Source organism: Corvus hawaiiensis, chromosome 1 (assembly GCF_020740725.1).
Source record: "Corvus hawaiiensis isolate bCorHaw1 chromosome 1, bCorHaw1.pri.cur, whole genome shotgun sequence".
Taxonomy (NCBI): Eukaryota; Metazoa; Chordata; class Aves; order Passeriformes; family Corvidae; genus Corvus; species Corvus hawaiiensis.
This window is the reverse complement of record NC_063213.1, coordinates 77455798-77476967: the sequence shown is the minus strand read 5'-3', so window position 1 is coordinate 77476967 and position 21170 is coordinate 77455798.

Sequence of the window (21170 nt, the reverse complement as noted above, 5' to 3'; positions counted from 1 at the left end):
CCGCTTACCAGAAGACTCTTCCTCATACTGGAACAATCCTGTTGGGAACTGAACACTTCTAGAGCATCTTAGAATCCATTTTTAGAAGTTTCCACTTTCCCCATTTCACTCCAAAAATTACAGGTAACACCTCACCAAATTCAAAATACCCAACATGCTTTTGTATGCATAGAAACCTGTACATACGTTTAATAAGAACATGAAATAGAATAACTAAAAATAAATTAATTTTGTTTATTAATTAATGTTTCAATTAGTTTTAAAAATTTATTTTGTCATATAAGCATTGAGTTGAAATATTACAGCTGGTGGTGGGGTCCAAGGCTGTGACCCAGGAAGAGGTGACCGGTCCGGGGAGATGGTCCCGAAAGGAATCGCCTGCCCGAGGTTCGGTGTCTTCCTCTCAGCTGCTGGCAGAGGAGCCCTTGCAGAAGCTGTCAGCTCTTTAGTGATTATCAGCTCGTGATTTCAGCTCAGCTCTGCAGGGCTGCCTCTAGGCCAAACCAGACCAGAGAGAGAGACGAGAGGACCCGTATGGCTGGTTCTGCAGCCATGGTAGCTTTATTGTGGGTTCCCTCCGGCGAAGGGAAGGCCAGGGACAAGAGCTCTGTCCTACAGAGGCAAGCTGGTCTTCTTTATAGGGATACAGGGGATCAGCAAGGGGACCAATGGGTTACAGAGGGTCTGGGATAGACCAATGGGTTACAGAATGATCTGAATAGGGTATCCCAAAGGATTGTGGGTCTACTTTTCCTCACCATGACTCAAAAGTCCTTTCCAGGGAGTCCTGCTGGGTGGTTGTGAAATCTCTTATCTCAGCAGACATCCCTCCAGGGCAGTGGCTGGGCATATCCCACATTGAAATATAATAGATGCTTCACAGTGTTTGTAAGAATGGTTCTTTCGTAGTCATTAGTCATCAGGTTTTCTTCACACAACTGAGTCGAGGCTTGGAGGGGAGCTCACTTCACATTATGCTCTGTAATCCTCTTCAGGTTGAGACAATTACTGGGAAGGAATAAGAACAGTTTTTCAGACTCCAAATGCTTTTCCTTTCTCTCCACCTCTCCTTCCATTTGGAAACATATAGCTTCCATTTCAGGGGAAACACTCTGTACATTCCTGTGTATATACAGAAGGGTATAATTTCACATCCACTCTTTACAAACCACGTGAAAAATGGAGTTCATGGGTATAACTTTTTACCCATGTTTTGGTTAAGAGCACAAGAAAAAAAATAAATCATGCTGAGGTAATTATATGCTTGAGGTGTGCTGGTGGTTCTGACTTTAAGGAATACTCTTTAGTATATTTACATCTCTAAAATAAACAACTGCAGAGTGAAAGTATGAGATCTCAGGTTTTCCAAGAAAAATCTCACGGGGATGGGAGGGAGAGGAGAGGACACAATACAGGATGGTGGGTGAACAGATGGTGGGGATGGAGCTGGTGGAAAGAACCACAGGGTTTTCAGTGGGTTTTTACTCCCACCATTCTTTTTCACTGCAGTGACCTCCTACTCTTTAATGGCCAGGTCACTGCTTTATTTCAGTGCAGAAATTCTTCTCACTACCTTTTTCTCAGTAAGAGAGAAAAGTTGTCTGTGTTAAAGTGGCCATATAGCATTTGGCTCAGTGAAAGCCAGTGCCCATCTGCCTGATGAGTATTTTATTTCCAGTTAAATTTTTGCTGATGTGTCACTCTTAAATACCTGAGGAAATTGAAAGCCCAGACCTTGACATAGCATTCCGTGACTGCTTGCAAGCCTTTGACCCTAGGTGTGATTTTAAAAATATTCCTTTCAGGCAGCAAGTGAAATATACTTTTCTCTGGAATTTAAATGTGTAGATAGGTCTTTTAGAGAGGATATGTCACATCTGATCAGATACTTAGTGCATGACACATTAAATAAGTTATCAGAGGAATAACCCTGTAATTCTGAAAGAAACTTAGCTTCCTATGTTTATTTTACTTGGTGAAGGATCTTCCAAATCAAGAATTTTGGCAGTGTGGAGCAAGCATTACCTCACCCATTGTTGTAAGCTTTCTCCTTCTTTCAGCACTTACGCATGCTGACTGGTGCTGGTTTCTCTATGAAATACAATCAGAAATTCTTAGTTTTGTATAAAGGTGAAGTTCTGTTTTCTCTTAACAAGCAATACATAGTTGCTGACTTTTGGCGGGGGAAGACATGCAGACAATCAATGTGATTGATAAAGCAAGCTTTGTTTATTGGAAATACAGAGGCACTTATATAGTGTGAAAGTACATGTTTATCAGTTCTTGATTGGTTTAAGCTTATGAAAGCGCATCCTTACTTCTACATAATTGGGTTAGATAAAAGACTACATTTGGCAAGCTTCTATTATTTATGTTTTGACTTGAGAGATCAAAGATCTTCCTCCCTTCTCATGGTCAGTACATTTCATCAGCACAGGACTGTACCTCCTTAAAACTCCCTTTTGGTTCTCAGGCCTGTTTCTCACACAGGCATTTTCTCATGGAGGCTTTTTCTCATGCAGGCTTTTGCTTGTACAGTTCTGTTATTGATTTGTACCCTTTATCAATAATCCATGTCCCTGATCCTCTAACCATTCTCCAACACATAGTAAAGTAAAATCAGCCTAATGAGTCAAAATTCTGGTTTGATTTTTTGTAAGAACATGTGTTAGAGTATTTGTAGCCTCAAGGAATGAAAAAAAGCAATTAGGCTGCTCCATTTTGAATATTCCAATAATATGAATTTACCAATATACTATAGTAAGAAAATGAAATATTACTTCTTTTCCTTCTTCTTTTTTTTTTTTTTTGCACAGGATGAGATTGTGCATATTAATTGTGACTTTAGTTTAAGTGGTAGCCTACCATCTGAAAGAGGTGAACCTGAAATAACACAGGGATCTTACTTGAAACTTCTACCTTTTACCAAAATGCCTGACTGTACAACTGCTTCATCACAGAAAAGTAAAAATTACCAACCAGCTTATGCTGGGAGCTACAAAGTCCTCTAATGTGTGCAGTTTAGGGCAGTGCAGTTTCTTTAATGTGGTTTCTCTGGTGGTTTTGAGTTTTTATATTTCCAAATGTCAAAGCAACATGGCTATGCTCACATCATGTGCTCCAGCTGTCAAACTAATGGCAAGTCCTAATTATGAGATTTTTTGGTTGATCCCATGTGACTGGATTTTCAAAACAGAACAGAGGTAATGAGGTACTGAAGAGCAGCAAGCCATTTTCTGATGGCCAGAAAGGAGCAACAGAAATGGACATTGTTGGAATACAATCTAAATATAAAGTATTTTCCTGTCATCAATCATTCAGTGTATGTGCTGTGTACTCCAGAGCATAGCACTTAATTCACAACTTCAAAGAATGCTATTTGCATAATTTATTCTATTTTGCATAACTTCCTGTACAACTCATGCTCATATTTTAGAAAAAAGATCCTTGCATGTAAATGAAACTGTTATAGTGTTAGAGCAGTTTAGAATCATATTACAAGTGTATTAGTAAATGCTTCCTGTAGCCATCTAATGCAGTCATTGTGTCTATAGACAAATATATGTTTTTTGGCATTATATATTCAAAAAAGGAATGCAGAATATGCCCAGGTTTTGTGCCTTACTTCAGCTGACCAAGAGGAGCAGGGTAAGCCTCTTCATGTGTGTCTTAAGCAAACTGAAATTGGTTTCAGAGGTTCCTGCATCTCTCTTCTGACTCAAAGACAGCATTTTGGACATTTTAGATTCTTAAAATTAAGTGTGAAGTATTCAGGCCTGCACCATGGGCCCGCAGCCACCTGTCCCAGCACCGGAAACGAGAGAGAGAGAGCTGTGGAGGGTTTGTCTATTCTTAAGTGTGGATCACAGAGGCGGTCACAACTTTAAGTGGCTTAAAGAATTGTCCATATTCAAACTGGCCAGCTGATACCAGCTCTATCAGGTCCCAGAGGAAGCTGTAAGCACCCTTTAGCAAGGACATCCCTTCCGGGACTATGCTTGCTAACCTATGACAAGGCAAGAAAACTACTGTCTTGAAAAGTGCACTCATGCGAATCACAGGGTTAGTTACTCGTGGGCTAATAGTGATGATTTAAGCTTTTATTCACGCATCTTAAGGCAAAGTGCAGAGAAAGCTGCTCTCATTCTCGTTTTACAAAGCCAGAGGTACAGACAACAGGACTTCTCTGGGTGAGATGCACGAAGTTGGCAGAGCCAGAAGGACTCAGACCAGGTCACTCTTGCATGCTCTGCTTGGGATTTTCCTTCCCAAGACACAAGGCCTCTGCCCAGAAAAGGAGGATTATGAACTATGGTAACTGTTATCACCTATGCCAAATAGAGTTGAATAATGTGTCCTGCAGATCTGGTTACGGAATAGATTATTTTAAGTGTGATCACATAGCATATGCAGGACAATGAGGGCATCAGGCTCAGCCATCACAGATTTAGGAAAGGCAGATCCTGCTTAACCAACCTGATCTCTTTTTATGAGCAGGTGGCCCACCTAATGGGTGAGGGAAAGACTGTGGATGTTGTCTACCTGGGCTTCAGTAAAGCCTTTAATATTGTTTCAGGCTGGGGGAAGAATGACTGGAAATCTGCCCAGAGGAAAAGGACCTGGGGATGTTGGTTAACAGCAGCTGAACATGAGCCAGTTGTGCCCACATGGCCAAGAAGGCCAAAGGCATCCTGGCCTGTATCAGCAAGAGTGTGGCCAGCAGGACCAGGGCAGTGATGGTCCCCCTGTACTCAGCATTGGTGAGGCCACACCTTGAGTCCTGTGTTCAGTTCTGGGCCCGTCACTACAAGAAAGGCATTGAGGTGCTGGAACATGTCCAGAGAAGGACAATGAAGGTAGTGAAGGGTCCAGAGTGTAAGTCTGATGAGGAGTGGATGAGAGAACTGGAATTGTTTGGTCTGGAGAAGAGGAGGCTCAGAGGATGACCTTATTGGTCTCTAAAACTGCCTGAGAGGAGGTTGCAGTCAGGTGGGGATCAGCCTCTTCTCCCAGGAAACTAGTGATAGGACAAGAGGAAACAGCCTCAAGTTGCACCATAAGAGGTTTAGTTTGGACATCAGGAAGAACTTCCTCACTGAAGGGGTGGTCAGGCATTGGAACACGCTGCCCAGGGAAGTGGTGGAATCATCATCCATTTAGGGGTTCAATAAATGACTGGATGTGGCAATCATTGCTATGGTCTAATAGACATGGTAGTGGTGAGTCAAAGGTTGGACTCCATGGTCTTGGAGGTCTTTTCCAAGCTTAATGATTCTATGATTCTGTGACCTGCTACATGGTTGGGATCACAGAGCAGTAGAAAAGTCTGTATCCTGGGCTGCATGCTCAGAGAAACCTAGAAAGGATCTATATTTTCCTACTGCAGGGTTGAGCTACAACACTGCCTCTGCCATGTGGCCAAAGTTCCCCCCTCTCCTTGTGTGACATGCTATGTATGGTATCACAAGCTAGTAAAAAAAAAAAAAAATTAGGTCTCTGTGCATGCTGGACAAATACAGATGAAAATAAGTGAGAATTTTCAATAAATCTGCATTTGTTAAGTGTTTAGATTAAAAGTCCCCAAATTCCTTTGATTTCAATATATATTTTAAAAAGCCTCAGATTTTGACAAGCCACTAAATACCTTATCTTCAATGCGACAAGCTTTAATAACAATATAGCCTATAAAATACCATGTGAAGAGGAAAGAATTACGCTTGTTTGACCAGAAAGTTAGTTATGCTCCAGTTATCCTATCTTCAAAAATTTTAGGACTGAGGATTTTTTTTGTTTCTGCTTTTCTTATTTACTGATCTTGATTTTGCTATCAGATTACAATGTTAGGAAATATGAACTACTTGACAACTTTACATGATTAGCTTAAAAAGTTCATTGCAGTGTTTTTCAGCTCTTCCTTCAGTACTTGTGAATACAAGGCAGACCTCAGGGAAAAGAACCATTGTCCTTTGAAGTGTCCTTGCAGGAGGAGGTGGATACTGGTGGCAGCTTCAAAAACCCTCTCCTAATAACCTTCAGACCCTAACTGCCACTTAGCAATATTTTGTGAGCTTTGGTCCCTCACATTCATTTCATCTTTACTTCTGTGATAACAAATGAATGTCCTTCTGTCCACAAGCTACATCTCAGAGGACAGGCAGGCTTATAAACTCAAACAACATATTCCAAATCAAATCTTCAAACACCAAATTCTTTTAAGAGATGAAGCTATTTTATTTTTGTTAATGAAGTATGTTCAGAGTAGTAGAGAAATAGCATTTATAATTGTATTACTTGATACATTGCAATAATTCTCTGATAAAGAATATATTCTAAAATATTGTGGTCTTTTTTCTTTAAACTGTTGGCAAAGCACATATTTGTGCTTATCACTCTGTAGAAAGTGAGGTCCTGTGTCTTAGGAGATTCTACTTACACAGAATGGTGTCATACTAGTTCCACTCCTTAATGTGCAAAGGGCAGACATTCAGTGAGGCTGAAAACAATAAAATGACTAAACAAAAATGATCACAAAACATACCACATAGGTGGTAACAATCCTTCATTTCAAGGGAAGTTTATACATTTTATGCTCTCATGACAGTCATCTGAGTTAGGAGCTGAAACAGAAATATACAGAGCATAAAAATCAAGAATAGTAATTCAAATCAAAAAAGGCAAAGCAACAATGAAAATACAACTAAACAATCCAACAAGCTTTGTTCCAGCTTGATATGAAGGACTAAACACAATGAGTTGAAACTATCAGATACTTAACCTCAGTTTGGGTTTTTTCCAGTTGTTTGTTCATTATTTGCCAGCCAAATTGGCCGTGTTGCTTTAGTAGAACAACAGTAACACATATTGAAAGCCTTTAAAACAAGGGTCCCACTGTCTTTGTAGCTAGGGTACAAAGGTAAGGGACACCATCACTTTGACTCAAAGATTCAGAGTAACACACACACACACACACCCACACCCACCCTTGCTTTTGAAACTCCATCCTGGCTGTAATCTGAGTTAGTTACTGGAATTATTCAAAAGGACAGAATAAATGGTACCATTCCACTTGGGTTACAGTTCAAGTGAGAATGTTCCAAGGCTGTCAGGTGGTTACTTTTTCCAGTTCTTGATATGGCAACAGGTATCACTGGTGTCTGGTCAGCGCACTCCCACCTAAGACACGAAGGAGTTCCTGGTATGGCCATGGACCACTCACCTCCCAGCCCCTTACACGAAGGTCAGGGCCTACTCACAGTTACTGAGGTCGTACAGCAGCCCTGAGGACAAGGGCTGTGAGAGGGGATGTGCCACTGCACTTGGGGAGATGTCAGTCTGGCGTGTTTATCACAAAGCACCACTTCTGGTGGCAGCTGGTTTGATTCCTACACATTGCCACATTGTTTCCCTCCTTTGTGTGGAAGCCAGAATCCTAAATAATTTTGACCACACAATAAAAATCTGCCCAGTCCTGATGCTTACCCATCTGTTGGGGTTCCTCTCCCCTGCCATGGGATCCTGGGAGAGGGGCCCTGCGGGGGAGACACGGGGTTTCCCTATCCCCTGGTCAAGCTCGTTCCCCATTGGTTGTTTTGTGTTTCCCTGCGTGGGCAAGGACCCTCAGGTCTCATGATCAACACAGTTTCCTTGGCATTCAAAGCCATGTGGCTGGGAAAATAAACATCTCTGAAAATATCTACCAAGAATCCATCCATATATTCTTTTCCACGGGCCTCGTTGTCTGATACACATGTTGCAACCATCCCCATTGCAACATTTGGTCAGAGAATGCGAGTAGAATGATTCCTTGGAGACAGCGCCTATGAAATAACTGAAATTCTGAAGATCCCTGAAAATTTGTGAGTAAAAACCACTCTAGATCTCTCTCTTCTCGCCTTGGTTTGGATATTCTCTCTGGACTATGGAACAATCGTGGGAAATGTGGCTCTCTGAGCCGCAGAAAGAAATGTTATCTAGAAGTTAAAGAAATCCTGGCACAACAAAACAGGAAACTTGTTCCAGGAGATCTAGAACATTTTTTTAACTGGCTTTTCAAAAATTTATATTTCTCAAGACTTACTTTTTGATATTGATCCTTCTGGAATTAGTCTCTAGTGTTTTTGGTATGAGATCTTGAGTGAGATAAAGGATCAAACAAAACATGCACTAGTGATAGAACCTCTCCGTGCATCCTTTGTAATCACAGGAAGTGTGAAATGGTACAATGTCAAAAACAACTATGGATTTATAACACGAGATGATACAGGGGAAGATTTATTCATCCATAGAACTGCCATTAAAAAGAATAACCCTAAAAATTACCTGCAAAGTGTAGGAGATGGGGAAGTTGTACAATTTGATATAGTGCAAGGAAAGAAGGGTTTTCAAGCAGCAAATGTTACTGGGCCTGGGGGTATTCCAGTCAAAGGCAGCCGTTATGCACAAAATTATAAACAATATCCATCCCAGCAATTTCCCTACCCACAGCCTACTTTCCCCTTTTACCCTATACCCAATATGAACCCTTTCCTAAATTTACCCCATCCCCAGTTTATCCCTAATCTGTTTTTCACCCCATGGCTTCCCTATACAATTCCCTTTCCCTACAATTCCTCTCCGATGCTGAGGGGGGGATGAAAAGGGGGAGGGAAGAAATTAACTATTTTTGTTCAGCATTCCAACAGGTACAAATGGAAGAAACCCTCTCCTGCCTCAGTTTCCCCACAAAGCATGCTCAGAGAGTCCTGTCTCCCTTCTGTCAGCCTTAAGATGTTCCAGAGAAAAAATTCATTTGGACATTTAAAGACTCAGGAGGGTGGCTTGTTTTATTTTGAAACTGTCCTTGTTATCTCACATTTATCCAGTTGTTTTCAATGTTAAGTTTTAAATCTCTTTTGTTAAAAATAAACGGGTGAGATGTTGGGGTTCCTCCCCCCTGCCATGTGGTCCTGGGAGAGGGTCCCAGGGGGGAAGCACGGGGTTTCCCTAGCTCCTGGTCAGCCTCGTTCCCAATTGGTTGTTCTGTGTTCCCCTGCATGGGCAAGGACCCTCGTGTCCCGTGATTGCCGCAGCTCCTCGGCATCCTCAGCCATGCGGCTGGAGAAATAAACATCTCTCTGAAAATATCTACGAAGAACCTGTCCATATATATTTCTTTCCACGGGCTTCGTTGTCTGATACACATGTTGCAACCATCCCCATTGCAACACCCATCATTTACTGTCCATGTAGCTCCATGACCTAACTTTTGTTATGAACACTGGCGAAGATTAAAAGTTTTAAAATAAGGGTTGTAATGTCATCTTTTCAACAAACATTTCAAGACATCTGAATTGTGAGCCACCTCTTACATCCCCTCAGTTTTATTCAAACTACGTTCTGTTCTCAACCCTGGTGTTATCTTTGTGGCCTTCCATGGAACAGATATAAAAAGCCACAGCTAGAAAGGAAGAAATGAATATTTTTACAGTCTCTTTCCACAGTGTTGCTTATCAATTTTTCCATTTCAATGCAAAGGCAATGCATATTCTAATTAAATTATTTGTTTTCAATCACAGGTTGTAGATATTAACCTTGCCAAGCAAAATATTTTTGCTACTGTGTTCTCATCTGTATCTGGTATTCCTGATAGTAAGGAAGAATAAGGCATATGGAGGGATAAACCTTAAACAAAAGGCAAGACACAATAAATAGTAAAAGTGAAAAACTGGAGTTTTGTCCTGCAAGTGCCTGTAATATTTGTAAAATTAATGCAGCTTTGCACAGGAAAGAAAGGATTCTAATCCATGCATTAATGGTTTGACTACAGTTTGGTGAGTGTAAATGACCAGGAGACCTTTAAAAATAGTATTTTCAGAATTCAATCCATGAAGCTTCTCACTAATAAAGAAAGACGAGGCAGAGGAAATAGGAGAAATTTAAGACATGAGTGATGCTTTCTTTGTTTGTCCTTTCCCTCAGCCTCCTCCAACACAAAAGGAGAAATGTAGCACCAAGACCTGGTTCTTAAGAAAGTATTACGGTGCAGCAATTCCAGGGCAATAAAACTATTTCAAGGTAAAGCAATAGGAGAGGGTAAATAGCAATTTACCTACATTTAAAAACATTTGCAGTCTAAAAATATGCCAAGCTTTATGGCGAAAAACAAGTATAGCTATCAAAAATGCTTATTAGACAGAAATAAGGTCCTAGAGTATAATGAAAATTAAAAGGCTGATGTCTTGAAAATACTGCATTGCATATTTTCAGGGTCAGGCCTAAAGTAAGTATCTGTCAGTACGAAAGAAGGGAGAGCGATATGTATTTATATATTTAAAAAAATAACAAAACCAAAAACCAAACCAAACCCAAACCAAACAGCAAAACAAACAAACAAACAAACAAACAAACAAAAACCCCAAAAAACAAACCCAGTTATTCCAGGAGGAAACTGGCTTCTGGATTAGGTTACAGAAGGTGCCACATACAATCAAGCTGTGCATGGTAAAGTTGTTTTTTCTTGATATAGTGCCAGACTGTGATGTCCTTATTTCCATGATGACCAGAAATGGAATAATGTACGAATCAACAGCATTTCATTACTGAGCCTGAGCAATGGTATGTAAACTTGTTCAAAAACTTTTTTTTGAAATCTCCTTCTAGTGGCTCTTTTAAATGAGATGACTACTATAAATAAGTATCAGCTTTGTCCAATAGAAAGCAGTTACTCATTATAAAGACAGATTAATAATGAATTAAATTCTTAATTTGTTTTTAATGACTATTTCATATAGGAAATGGTTGTATTGTAGATGTATTCCAGTTTCTAACTTATTTTAACATTTGTCTTGCGGTTCTCTTTGACTAAGATTACATTATTCTTGGTTTCTGTTGTTCTATTATTTTTAAGATAACAGGTGATTACCTTGCTTTTTTGTTTTCCTGATTTTGTACAATAAGGTTTTCTGTTTAACAATTGAAATTATATTCTAATTTTAAATAACAGAGTTTAAACCCAGTTTTCTGGACTAGTCCTTGCAATTTCTAGAGCAGAAAAACAATTGCTTGATTATGTTTTATTTTTTACAATCTCTCATTCATATTATATTCGGAAGTCAAAGTTTTTGGAAAACGAAGCACAATCTGTAAAGTCACACAGTTGTTCTTTTTTCGAAAACCTTTAAAATTACTCATGCTAATATTGAAAGTTTATTTTATTTCTTCTATTCCATTAATTTTGTCTGAATCATTCAGTAAAAGTGTGATACTCTCACAGCTGAGAGTAAGGCTGGTGTCCTCCCAGCCCTCAGCACTGCAGGGCTGCTCAAAGATCAGAGCCTCCGAGGTACAAACTGGTGCATCAACCTGCACCATGCAAGGACAGTGTTTCACAGTTGCTTGAATCAGGGGGTTGTAGTGGTTTGGTCCAAAATACTCATTACTGTTTAATTTCTGTGAGATAAGAATTAGGAGAAACGCAAAGCAGGCACCAAACTTGAAAGAATAGAAAGAAGTTTATTAACAGACCTAAAAGAAGAAAAAAAAAAATTACACCACCTTCAGAACTCTCCTCCTCCCCCCACCTTCCTCCCTTCTCCCACTGACAATGTAAAAAGACAACCCTTAAGATGTTCAGTCTGTTTATCACTTCCATAATAACCTTGTTCAGTCCATTCAGGAAGAGAAGTCTCTTCTTGCTCATGCTATGAAAACATTATCACAACGAGACAGCCGCCCACTTCCAAATATTGTTCAGTCCATTTAGGAAGAGGAGTCTCTCTGCTCGCATGTGAGTCCCTTCCCTCGACTTCCAGCTTTTCAAGGTCACACACAGATAGCAATTGGTTTTCCCGTAACTGCGTTCAAGGGTCCACTCTTGAAGTTTTTTGGGATACAATTTTAAAGTTGAGCCGTTCAGAAACAAAAAACAGAGGCCCTTCTCCTTCCCTGGGAGCAAAGGATCTTCCTCATCTTCATCTCTAGGACTATCTCTGGGAGCATCTCTAGGCACTGAGGTTTTCTCCTTTCCCGTTTGGAGCAAAAGTCCTCATCACTTCCATCTCTCCCTGTCCAAACTTCTCATGAAATTACAGCTGCGTCAGCATCTGCCTATCTCAGCGCAGGTGCTTTTGCTTACGAGTTGAACACTCCACCCCTCATATCTTCATGAAATTACAACGGGATACTCTGATATATCATAGCTTCACAACAGACTTTCAGCTTTAAGCATCTCCTCTTTCTCCTCTGTCAGGTTTTCAGCTCTTCACAGCAATAAAAGGGTTAATCTCACCTCGGACTTGCAGCTGTGTGGCTTATCGATGTCGGTCACCTGACCTCTGCCAGGCAGAGGTGCCGCTTTGCTGAAATTTTGGCCACAGTGGGGGGGGGGGGGGGGGGTCCCGAGCCACTCTGGCTGCCCACAGCCCTGCTGGGGGGGGGGGGGGGGTGTCGTCCTGGAGCCGTGGCCCGGCCTGGCCTGGCCCGAGCAGGGACTGGGCTGGGCTGGGCCCACTGGGCCCCGCACGGGGCTCGCAGCCACCTGTCCCAGCACCGGAAACGAGACAGAGAGATGTGGGGGGAGTTTGTCTATTCTTAAGTGTGGATCACAGAGGTGGTCACAACTTTAAGTGGCTTAAAGAATTGTCCATATTCAAACTGGCCAGCTGATAGGTTCTATCAGGTCCCAGAGGAAACAGTAAGCACCCCTTTGCAAGGACATCATCTCTGGGACTATGCTTGCTAACCTATGACAGGGGTTCACTGTCTCTTTGTCCATATTCTGCTGTTAAAATACGATCCTTTATTTCAACATAAGAGAAAGTCAATAAACACTCTAAAATCTAGTTCAGAAGTACTTTTCCTGATAAGGAAAATCTATTTTTCCAGTTCAGTGTGAACTGTCCCTGAGATTCAAAACTGTTTCCTTCAGTATGAAAGGTTTATCTTTGCTTCTGTTTGCTGTGCTAACCCTGGGTCCTGTGCAAAGGGGGATTCTACTCCCTTGGGTGTCACCAGGTGGAGCCAACTGGAACTGTCTGTGTCCGGTAAAGGACAGCCCTGGCTGCTCCACAGATGGTCCACTCTGGCCGGACCCTCTGTGCTGTTTCTGATGCTGCTGCCAACGGCACCAGGGCACCTGGAGCTGGAAAAAAGGCATAGGATAAGTCCCTCAGCACGGCCTCTGATTCCAACACTGGCAAAGTCCTCCCAGGTCCTCCCAGTCCAACCACCTTCAGGAGGGTAAATCTCAAATGCTTTATGAAGTAAGCTCAGGGTGCAGAAGATGATAGGAATTGGGTTGAAATCTTTTGCCCTGTTGCAGAGGGTGTCAATAAATGATGAAACATCTGGTACAACCCTCTGCTCAGTGAATGGCATCTGTATGTTTTCATGTGTTTCCTACATGTTCTACACAGTATCAGGTCTTGCTGTTGAGTGTTTAGTGTTAATTTATTACACCCACTACTTTTCACATCTGCTTCACTGGAACACCATGTGAGTCTCCATCTTTGAAGCTGACTGGTGATATGACTGATATGCCTCATTGACTCACTTGGGATTTTTTTTAACTTCTCTTTGAAAATGTCTGCTAATGAATATATTCTGCCTGTCATGACTGACCTTTGTTACTGAGACATTTCTGTTAGTACTTCAAGCTTTCTTCCCAGGAGTCACAAGCTTTTACTCATTTACTTCCTGGAGAGAGTCAAAATGGCTTTTAATCATCTCTGAAATGGTTTCCAAAGCCAGCTCTCTCCATGGACCTGCAGGAAAACACATCAGGCAAAGCTGTCACATCCCTGGAGTTTCTTCTTGTGGAAGTGCTCAGTAATGGTGCAGCACAGGGAAAAGCTGACATTGTCATTAGTTTTCTCTAATATATCAAGGACAAACAAGATTATCAAATAAGTAAGCATAATGCAAAAACCCCACTTGAATTACATAGTAATTGTCTCTCTCAAACATTCTCCCCCCTTGTCACCTTGTTTTTTTTATTCCTGTTGCAATGTTATAAACCAGGGTATCAGTACACTTGGTAACACGCAATGGTCCCTTCTCTCAACCAGGTTCTCAAACCTTCAAAGTTCCCAAAAATCTGCAGGAACTTCAGCCCTGCAGAAGTCAGAATTCAAGCAATTGTAAATGATGATTCTCCTGATGTTTTTATTTTTTGACCTAATTTTGAAGATTATGTCCATCCACATTCACAAAACTCTAAGTCTGGCTGTCTTTAACACTTAAGCACTTACCTTAATTCTTGTATTCTGAAATCAAGTCTGGGGACAGTGGACTGAATGCAAAACTGATGAAAGCAAACACAGTTATTATTAAATTTATGAGGAACAAACCTGACATAAACAGAGCTAAAAATGACATGTGGAGTCTAAAATGGTCTAAAATGCAAACCACATTAATTTTAACTACTCAGATGGTATGCAAACAGCCACACTGCTTTGACTTGATATTCACACTCAGACCACAAAATAACTGCGTTTCTGCTCATGTTTCTGTGATAAATTATAAGAGGCTAGAAAAAAGTCATTAACCAACTGTACTTCCAATGAAAATGGATCAATATTGTCTCTTATTTTTCAATATATGCTTCTGAAATTTTGAAGGCTAGCCACTCGCTGAATGTCACTACCTAAGCACATTCACTGTGTCAAGGTAATGTTGAGAAACTGTAGTCTCTGCTGTATATGCTGAAAATATTTTCCTGATTTCTGTTTATTCAATTAATTAAAATAAGTTGCCAAATCATTCACAGTTGAAAAAAGTAGGAAAGCCTTTTTTTTCTTTCTTCCGTGAGAAACGTGTAAGTGAGGTCAAATCTACCAGTCTGAAAATCTTATAGATACTTCTGCCTAGGACCAACCAATTTAATCCATTCACTAAATGGACTACTTTGCTTAATATCAGTTTGAACTAAATTAAAAACAATAATAATTAAAACAATAAATAATAATTAAAAACAATAAATGTAAGATTATTATTTATTTGCAACATTTGAGGTAATTGTTTTAAATTTGTATATGTTAATGGCATCAGTTAGACATTAGACTGTCAGAGTAGATGTTGCCATCTGATAAATTCTGTAATAGTCTTTTACAACTATGTTTCCCATAGTTTGATCTACAAACTAAAATTATTTAAGTTGACACTTTCACTGCCCTCCTCTGAGGTTCTTAATGCTCATTTCTGCTTCTGTACTGTATAGGACTTTATGCTGCCTGGCCAATAAACAAAGATGTGGGATGATTAGTTTTAAAATCGACTTTTAAATAGATATACATTTATAAACCTATGCACACACAGAAGGGTTATGCATGAATATTGTATTTATCTCGATCAGCATAAATTCACTGTTTGACCATTGAACTATAGTTAAAGACTCCAGAAAAAGGGCTGCAACTATGGTAAGATATGGATTAGCTTTTTTTTGTGGTGATACCAGCTTTCCTGATATAAAAAGTGTGTTAAATTGTGACCTTAAATTTTCTCTTCACTGTAAAGACATGTGTGCTGTTTTCCCAAGGGAAAAAAATAAATAATGCAAATCTGCTATATAAAAAGTGGTATGAGGTTTTTGCTTCTGTGCAACTAGTAAATGCCAAGAAGATACATTCTTACTTGGAGCTCACCCAGAGTTGCTAATATAAGCAGAAGCTAGTGACTCATTCCCACTAAAATGCTTACTTAGAAGAATGTACGCTCAATAATTGATTAATTTTAATGAGATAATTTAGCTGATTTTACTTGAAGAAGAACTATCTGGTTTTATTCTGTTTATTCCTGAGGGTATAGAAAGCTGACCTGGAATTTTCCAGCACTACTTTTGTTAAAAAAAAAAATCCACATCCTATCGTTTTCTAGACAATATTACATAATTGTTAAAGTATCCTCTTCCTGTTTAAATAAGCTTCTTAATTTCAGGTGTTTTCAAGATGTTACTTTTTGCAATCAAATGGAATAAGAAAGTTTTTGAATAATTCACGTTCTCATAATATGGGAATTTCTTTGCATGTTTATGAAAGAGTGTACATCATATTGCTGAAGAAGCAGTTATCAGATACTCAGAAAAAATATTTAGATATTGTGTCTTTTAGAAGTAATTTGAAAGCAGAGTATTTGACTTTTATTGTCTCCATAGAAAATAGCACAATAATATTCTGCACTGTATAGTTCTAAGTAATGGATATCTATGAGGTGGATAATGAAGTGTTCTCCCTGTTTCACATACTAATAAATATGTAAACAGGGAGCTCAGATGCTTATGGTGTTTTTTAGAGCATGACTCCACACATTTGGGTTTTTTAGCAGCAAGCAGATTTATGCAGCTACCACTGATTCTGCTTGTTCCCACAGCCACAATTACATGGGTCCTTTAGAGCAGACACCATCATGAATCATTCTTTTGCATGATCTGTGAACTGCCTGAATTTAAAAGAACACTACACAAACTTCACGAGTTATTCCAATACGTGCTTTCTAATATCAATAAATTAATTTTCTTAAGTTCCCCTACCATTTAAAAAATGCAGTTGGAAAACAAAACCCCATCGTACACAGATACACTGACCTCCATATTTTTCAATCTATTCTCATCAAGTTTTTTCCTGAGCTGCTCAAAGCAATTCAGAAAAGGTGCATCAAGGACCCAACAAATGCCTGTTCATCTTTAAGAGTGTAATTGTTGGTAGCTGTGTGTTATTCTGTTGTATTACTGTGGTTATATGCACCTGCACTCTCTATGATTTTTGTGGCTACAGCTGACAGTTTATTTGATGGTCACCTCACAGTGCCGATTCACTGTTTTTGTGGATATGGGACTGTGGCCATTTGCTACTTGTTTTATTCACTGTGGTAAAGATAAAAAAATCGGTGCCTTGGAGTGTTACAAAATTATTATGTTGCTCTTCCAGCATTTATAAATAAAGGATTTAATATTTCAGACGGCTGTAGCCCTTAGCATCTCTGTATTTGAAACAAACCAATGAGCTTAATTTGTGGAGATCAAGAAGCAAAATTTCATGCAGGGAATTACATCATACAGTAGATGAGCAGCTACAGCTTCTATATAATGAATATTACAGTGAGAGTTCAAAGCATTTAGATTAATTTCTTCTTACATTGAATTCCAATTATGAATGGTACTTCAGAATATTTTTAGAAAGCTTTTTAAAAATCACTGCTTTTGCACAACTTCAAGTTTATACACGTAAAATTACTGAAGCTACTCCTTAAAAAAATCATACTAAGGAAAAAGAGAACTTCTTATGAGCTTTTGATTCCTCAAAGCACTGAGGTATGCAGTTGACTTAACTGAAATGAGTGGAAATTTTGTACTTATGTAAGAACTGAAGCGTCTCAAGACAAAGACATAAACTGAGTGGCAGCATAGACACTCACACACAGCTGATGGAATAAGTCCAAGTGCTTTGCTCAGCTGACATCTAACAGAGTGGAACTTCTTGTAAGGAGAGCAGGATTTTAAATTCCAATTCTTTATCAATATTTTCAAAACTAGGGACATCAGACAGAAATTTTACTTTACATAAATTGTTTCATTGGAAATATTACAGCATTCCTCACCTCAGAATCAAAGACTTTTCTTTTCCTCACCCATTCATTTTACTAGATCTCACTACGGGATTTTTTTGAGACATACAGTATGAACTTATAAAAATGAATCATCAGGTTCTGTGTCTATCCATTTTCACAGTGTCAGTGCCCTCAAAATACACATGCAGACAGAATAAATCCCGTTTCATTGCCTGTGTTGGATGTGACATTGTTTGAAATGCTCTTGTCATACTGCAGGAACTGTTAATTATATTTTATTGCATGTTAATCTTAGCTATATAAGGAACAGAAATTTTCATCTATCCTTTATATACTAGTTTGGAAAAGAAAGGGATAGCAAAATAAATTTCAAGTGTCTAGCCCAATGGAAACTGAAGAGTTCTGAATGCGTTTAGTTACATTTGTGTTATACCACTACATCAATTTTCTATTGGATTTTCTTTTAAATGGAGGCTTTGAAATTGGGTTGTTTATTGCAAGGCCCTCTTGTAAGATCCAAGAGAAACTTGTAAATAAAAGCCTGGATTAATTCAGTCGAGAAGAAAACTAGAGATCTCACTGTGAGAAAAAAAATAAAAGTGAATTTTAAACTTGTTCCATTTCCTTTAGGGAAAACCAGCAAAGATATAGAAGGCCACTCACAAAGTTTAGTCAGTCTTTTGTTATTTACCTAATATATGTGTACAAGTGTTTATATGTATGACATTAGTTTAGCTCACAGCTCTAGTTTTGAAATGTTTAATACATACAGTGCTTTGCTAAATCTAAAGTAATATAATTTTTGTTCTGATATACACTGCAGAGTGTATGAAAATGAAATCTGTTGGAGAATTGTTCTTGAAGAAAACTGCTACAAATTGATAAGGTAGTCTTTTAAAATCACAATTGTATATCACAATATTTCTGTACAAAAAGAGTCAATATATTCTCAATCAGTAAAGCAAAGAAGAAAGCCTTTTGCAGTATAAATCAAAATTCACTTCAGCTTTACTGTTCTTCAGCACAATTCTCTCTATATTTTAAAAATTCTACGTATAAATTCAATGCATTATTCCAACTTGCTATTCTTCAGGCAAGTTAAATATGAGTCAACAGTGTGCCCTGGCAGACAAAAGTGTCAACTGTGTCTTAAGGAGGCTGTGACTGTGGAGAGAGGAGCTCATGGCTGGAGCGGGTTTCCCGGGGGAACTTTTGACCCTGTGCAAGACCCACACTGGAGCAGCATGTTCCTGAAGGTCTGCACCCTGTGGGAGGGTCCCACTCTGGAAAGGTTTGTGAAAAAATGTAACTTGTGGGAAGGACTCATGTTGAAGACCCTGGAGGACTGCCTCATGTGGATGGATCCCAGGCTGGAGCAGGGGAAGAGTGTGAGGAGGAAGGAGCACAGAGACAACGTGTGATGAATTGCAGAATCACAGAATATGCTGGGTGGGGAGGGACCCACAAGGTTCATTGAGTTCAACTCCCGTCCCTGCACAGCCCCATCCTGAAGAGTCACACCCTGTTACAGTGCGGATACTGCAACGCATGTATCAGACAATGAGGCCCGTGGAAAGAATATATATGGACCGATTCTTGATAGATATTTTCAGAGATGTTTATTTCTCCAGCCGCATGGCTGAGGATGCCAAGGAACTGCATCAATCACGGGACCCGAGGGTCCTTGCCCGTGCAGGGGAACACAAAACAACCAATGGGAAACGAGGCTGACCAGGGGCTAGGGAAATCCCTTGTCTCCCCCCGGGGCCCCTCTCCCAGGACCAGATGGTAGGGGGGGAGGAACCCCAACATCTCACCCGTTTATTTTTAACAAAAAAAAATATTTAAAACTTAACATTGAAAACAACTGGATAAACATAACAAGAAGAGTTTCAAAACAAAACAAGCCACCCTCCTGAGTCTTTAAATGTCCAAACGAATTTTTTCTCTGGAACATCTTAAGGCTGACAGAAGGGAGACAGGACTCTCTGAGCATGCTTTGTGGGGAAACTGAGGCAGGAGAGGGTTTCTTCCATTTGTACCTGTTGGAATGCTGAACAAAAATAGTTAATTTCTTCCCTCCCCCTTTTCATCCTCCTCTCAGCATCGGAGAGGAATTGTAGGGAAAGGGAATTGTATAGGGAAGCCATGGGGTGAAAAACGGATTAGGGATAAACTGGGGATGGGGTAAATTTAGGAAAGGGTTCATATTGGGTATAGGGTAAAAGGGGAAAGTAGGTTGTGGGTAGGGAAGCTGCTGGGATGGATATTGTTTATAATTTTGTGCATAACGGCTGCCTTTGACTGGAATACCCCCAGGCCCAGTAACATTTGCTGCTTGTAAACCCTTCTTTCCTTGTACTATATCAAATTGTACAACTTCCCCATCTCCTACACTTTGCAGGTAATTTTTAGGGTTATTCTTTTTAATGACAGTTCTATGGATGAATAAATCTTCCCCTGTATCATCTCGTGTTATAAATCCATAGTTGTTTTTGACATTGTACCATTTCACAGTTCCTGTGATTTTCGTTGCTACAACTTCTCCTATCACTTTCTCGCGTGTTTGTCATGGCTGCTTTGTCCCTCGTGACTGCTGCCTCGCTGACTCCGACATCTTGGTTGAACCCCCATGTTGCGGCCACTGCGCGGCCTCTGAGCAGCCCCGCGTTGCCAACTCCACGCTGCCTTGAAAGCGGTGCTGCTTCGGCTTGGTGCCGCGCTGCGCGGCTTCTTGTGTCGCTATGGAAACCGCCGCTTCTCCCTCTACAAGGCTCTCTGAGCCATGTGCTCAGAGCGGGCTTCCATGCCGACCCCCGGTTCCTGGCTGCTCATGGGGGCCACCTCTCTGCTGCACATGGCCCACGGCACCCGCGGCGCTGGTGGCATTGCTCCCTCACTCACGGTTGAGCAGCAGGGGACCCCGAGACAGGGATGGGGTCTGTGATAAGGAGCGCACTCCCGAGGGGGCCGGGCGCATCCAGCGCAGGCACCTCCACCAGCACGGCTGCAGTCACGCACTCCTGGGATGGCTGCCGCATGGTCTCAGCCACGGGATTATGGCCATCCTCTGCTATAGGGGTAATGGGACCATATAAATGCTCCTCAAGAGCTTTGCTGATTACAAAGGATGCACGGAGAGGTTCTGTCACTAGTGCATGTTTTGTTTGATCCTTTATCTCACTCAAGATCTCGTACCAAAAACTCCCGTGACTAGTTCCAGAAGGATCAATATCAAAAAGTAAGTCTTGAGAAATATAAAAGAAATTTTTGAAAAGCCAGTTAAAAAAATGTTCTAGATCTCCTGGAACAAGTACTTTCCTGTTTTGTTGTGCCAGGATTCCTTTAACTTCTAGATACATTTCTTTCTGCGGCTCAGAGAGCCACATTTCTCACAATTCTTCCATAGTCCAGAGAGAATATCAAAACCAAGGCGAGAAGAGAGAGATCTAGAGTGGTTTTCTGTCCCTAGGGATCGCTGTCTTCCCCAGCATTTTCCATCATATGTTGCAATGGGGATGGTTGCAACATGTGTATCAGACAACGAGGCCAGTGGAAAGAATATAGATGGACCAATTCTTGGTAGATATTTTCAGAGATGTTTATTTTCCCAGCCACATGGCTGGGGATCT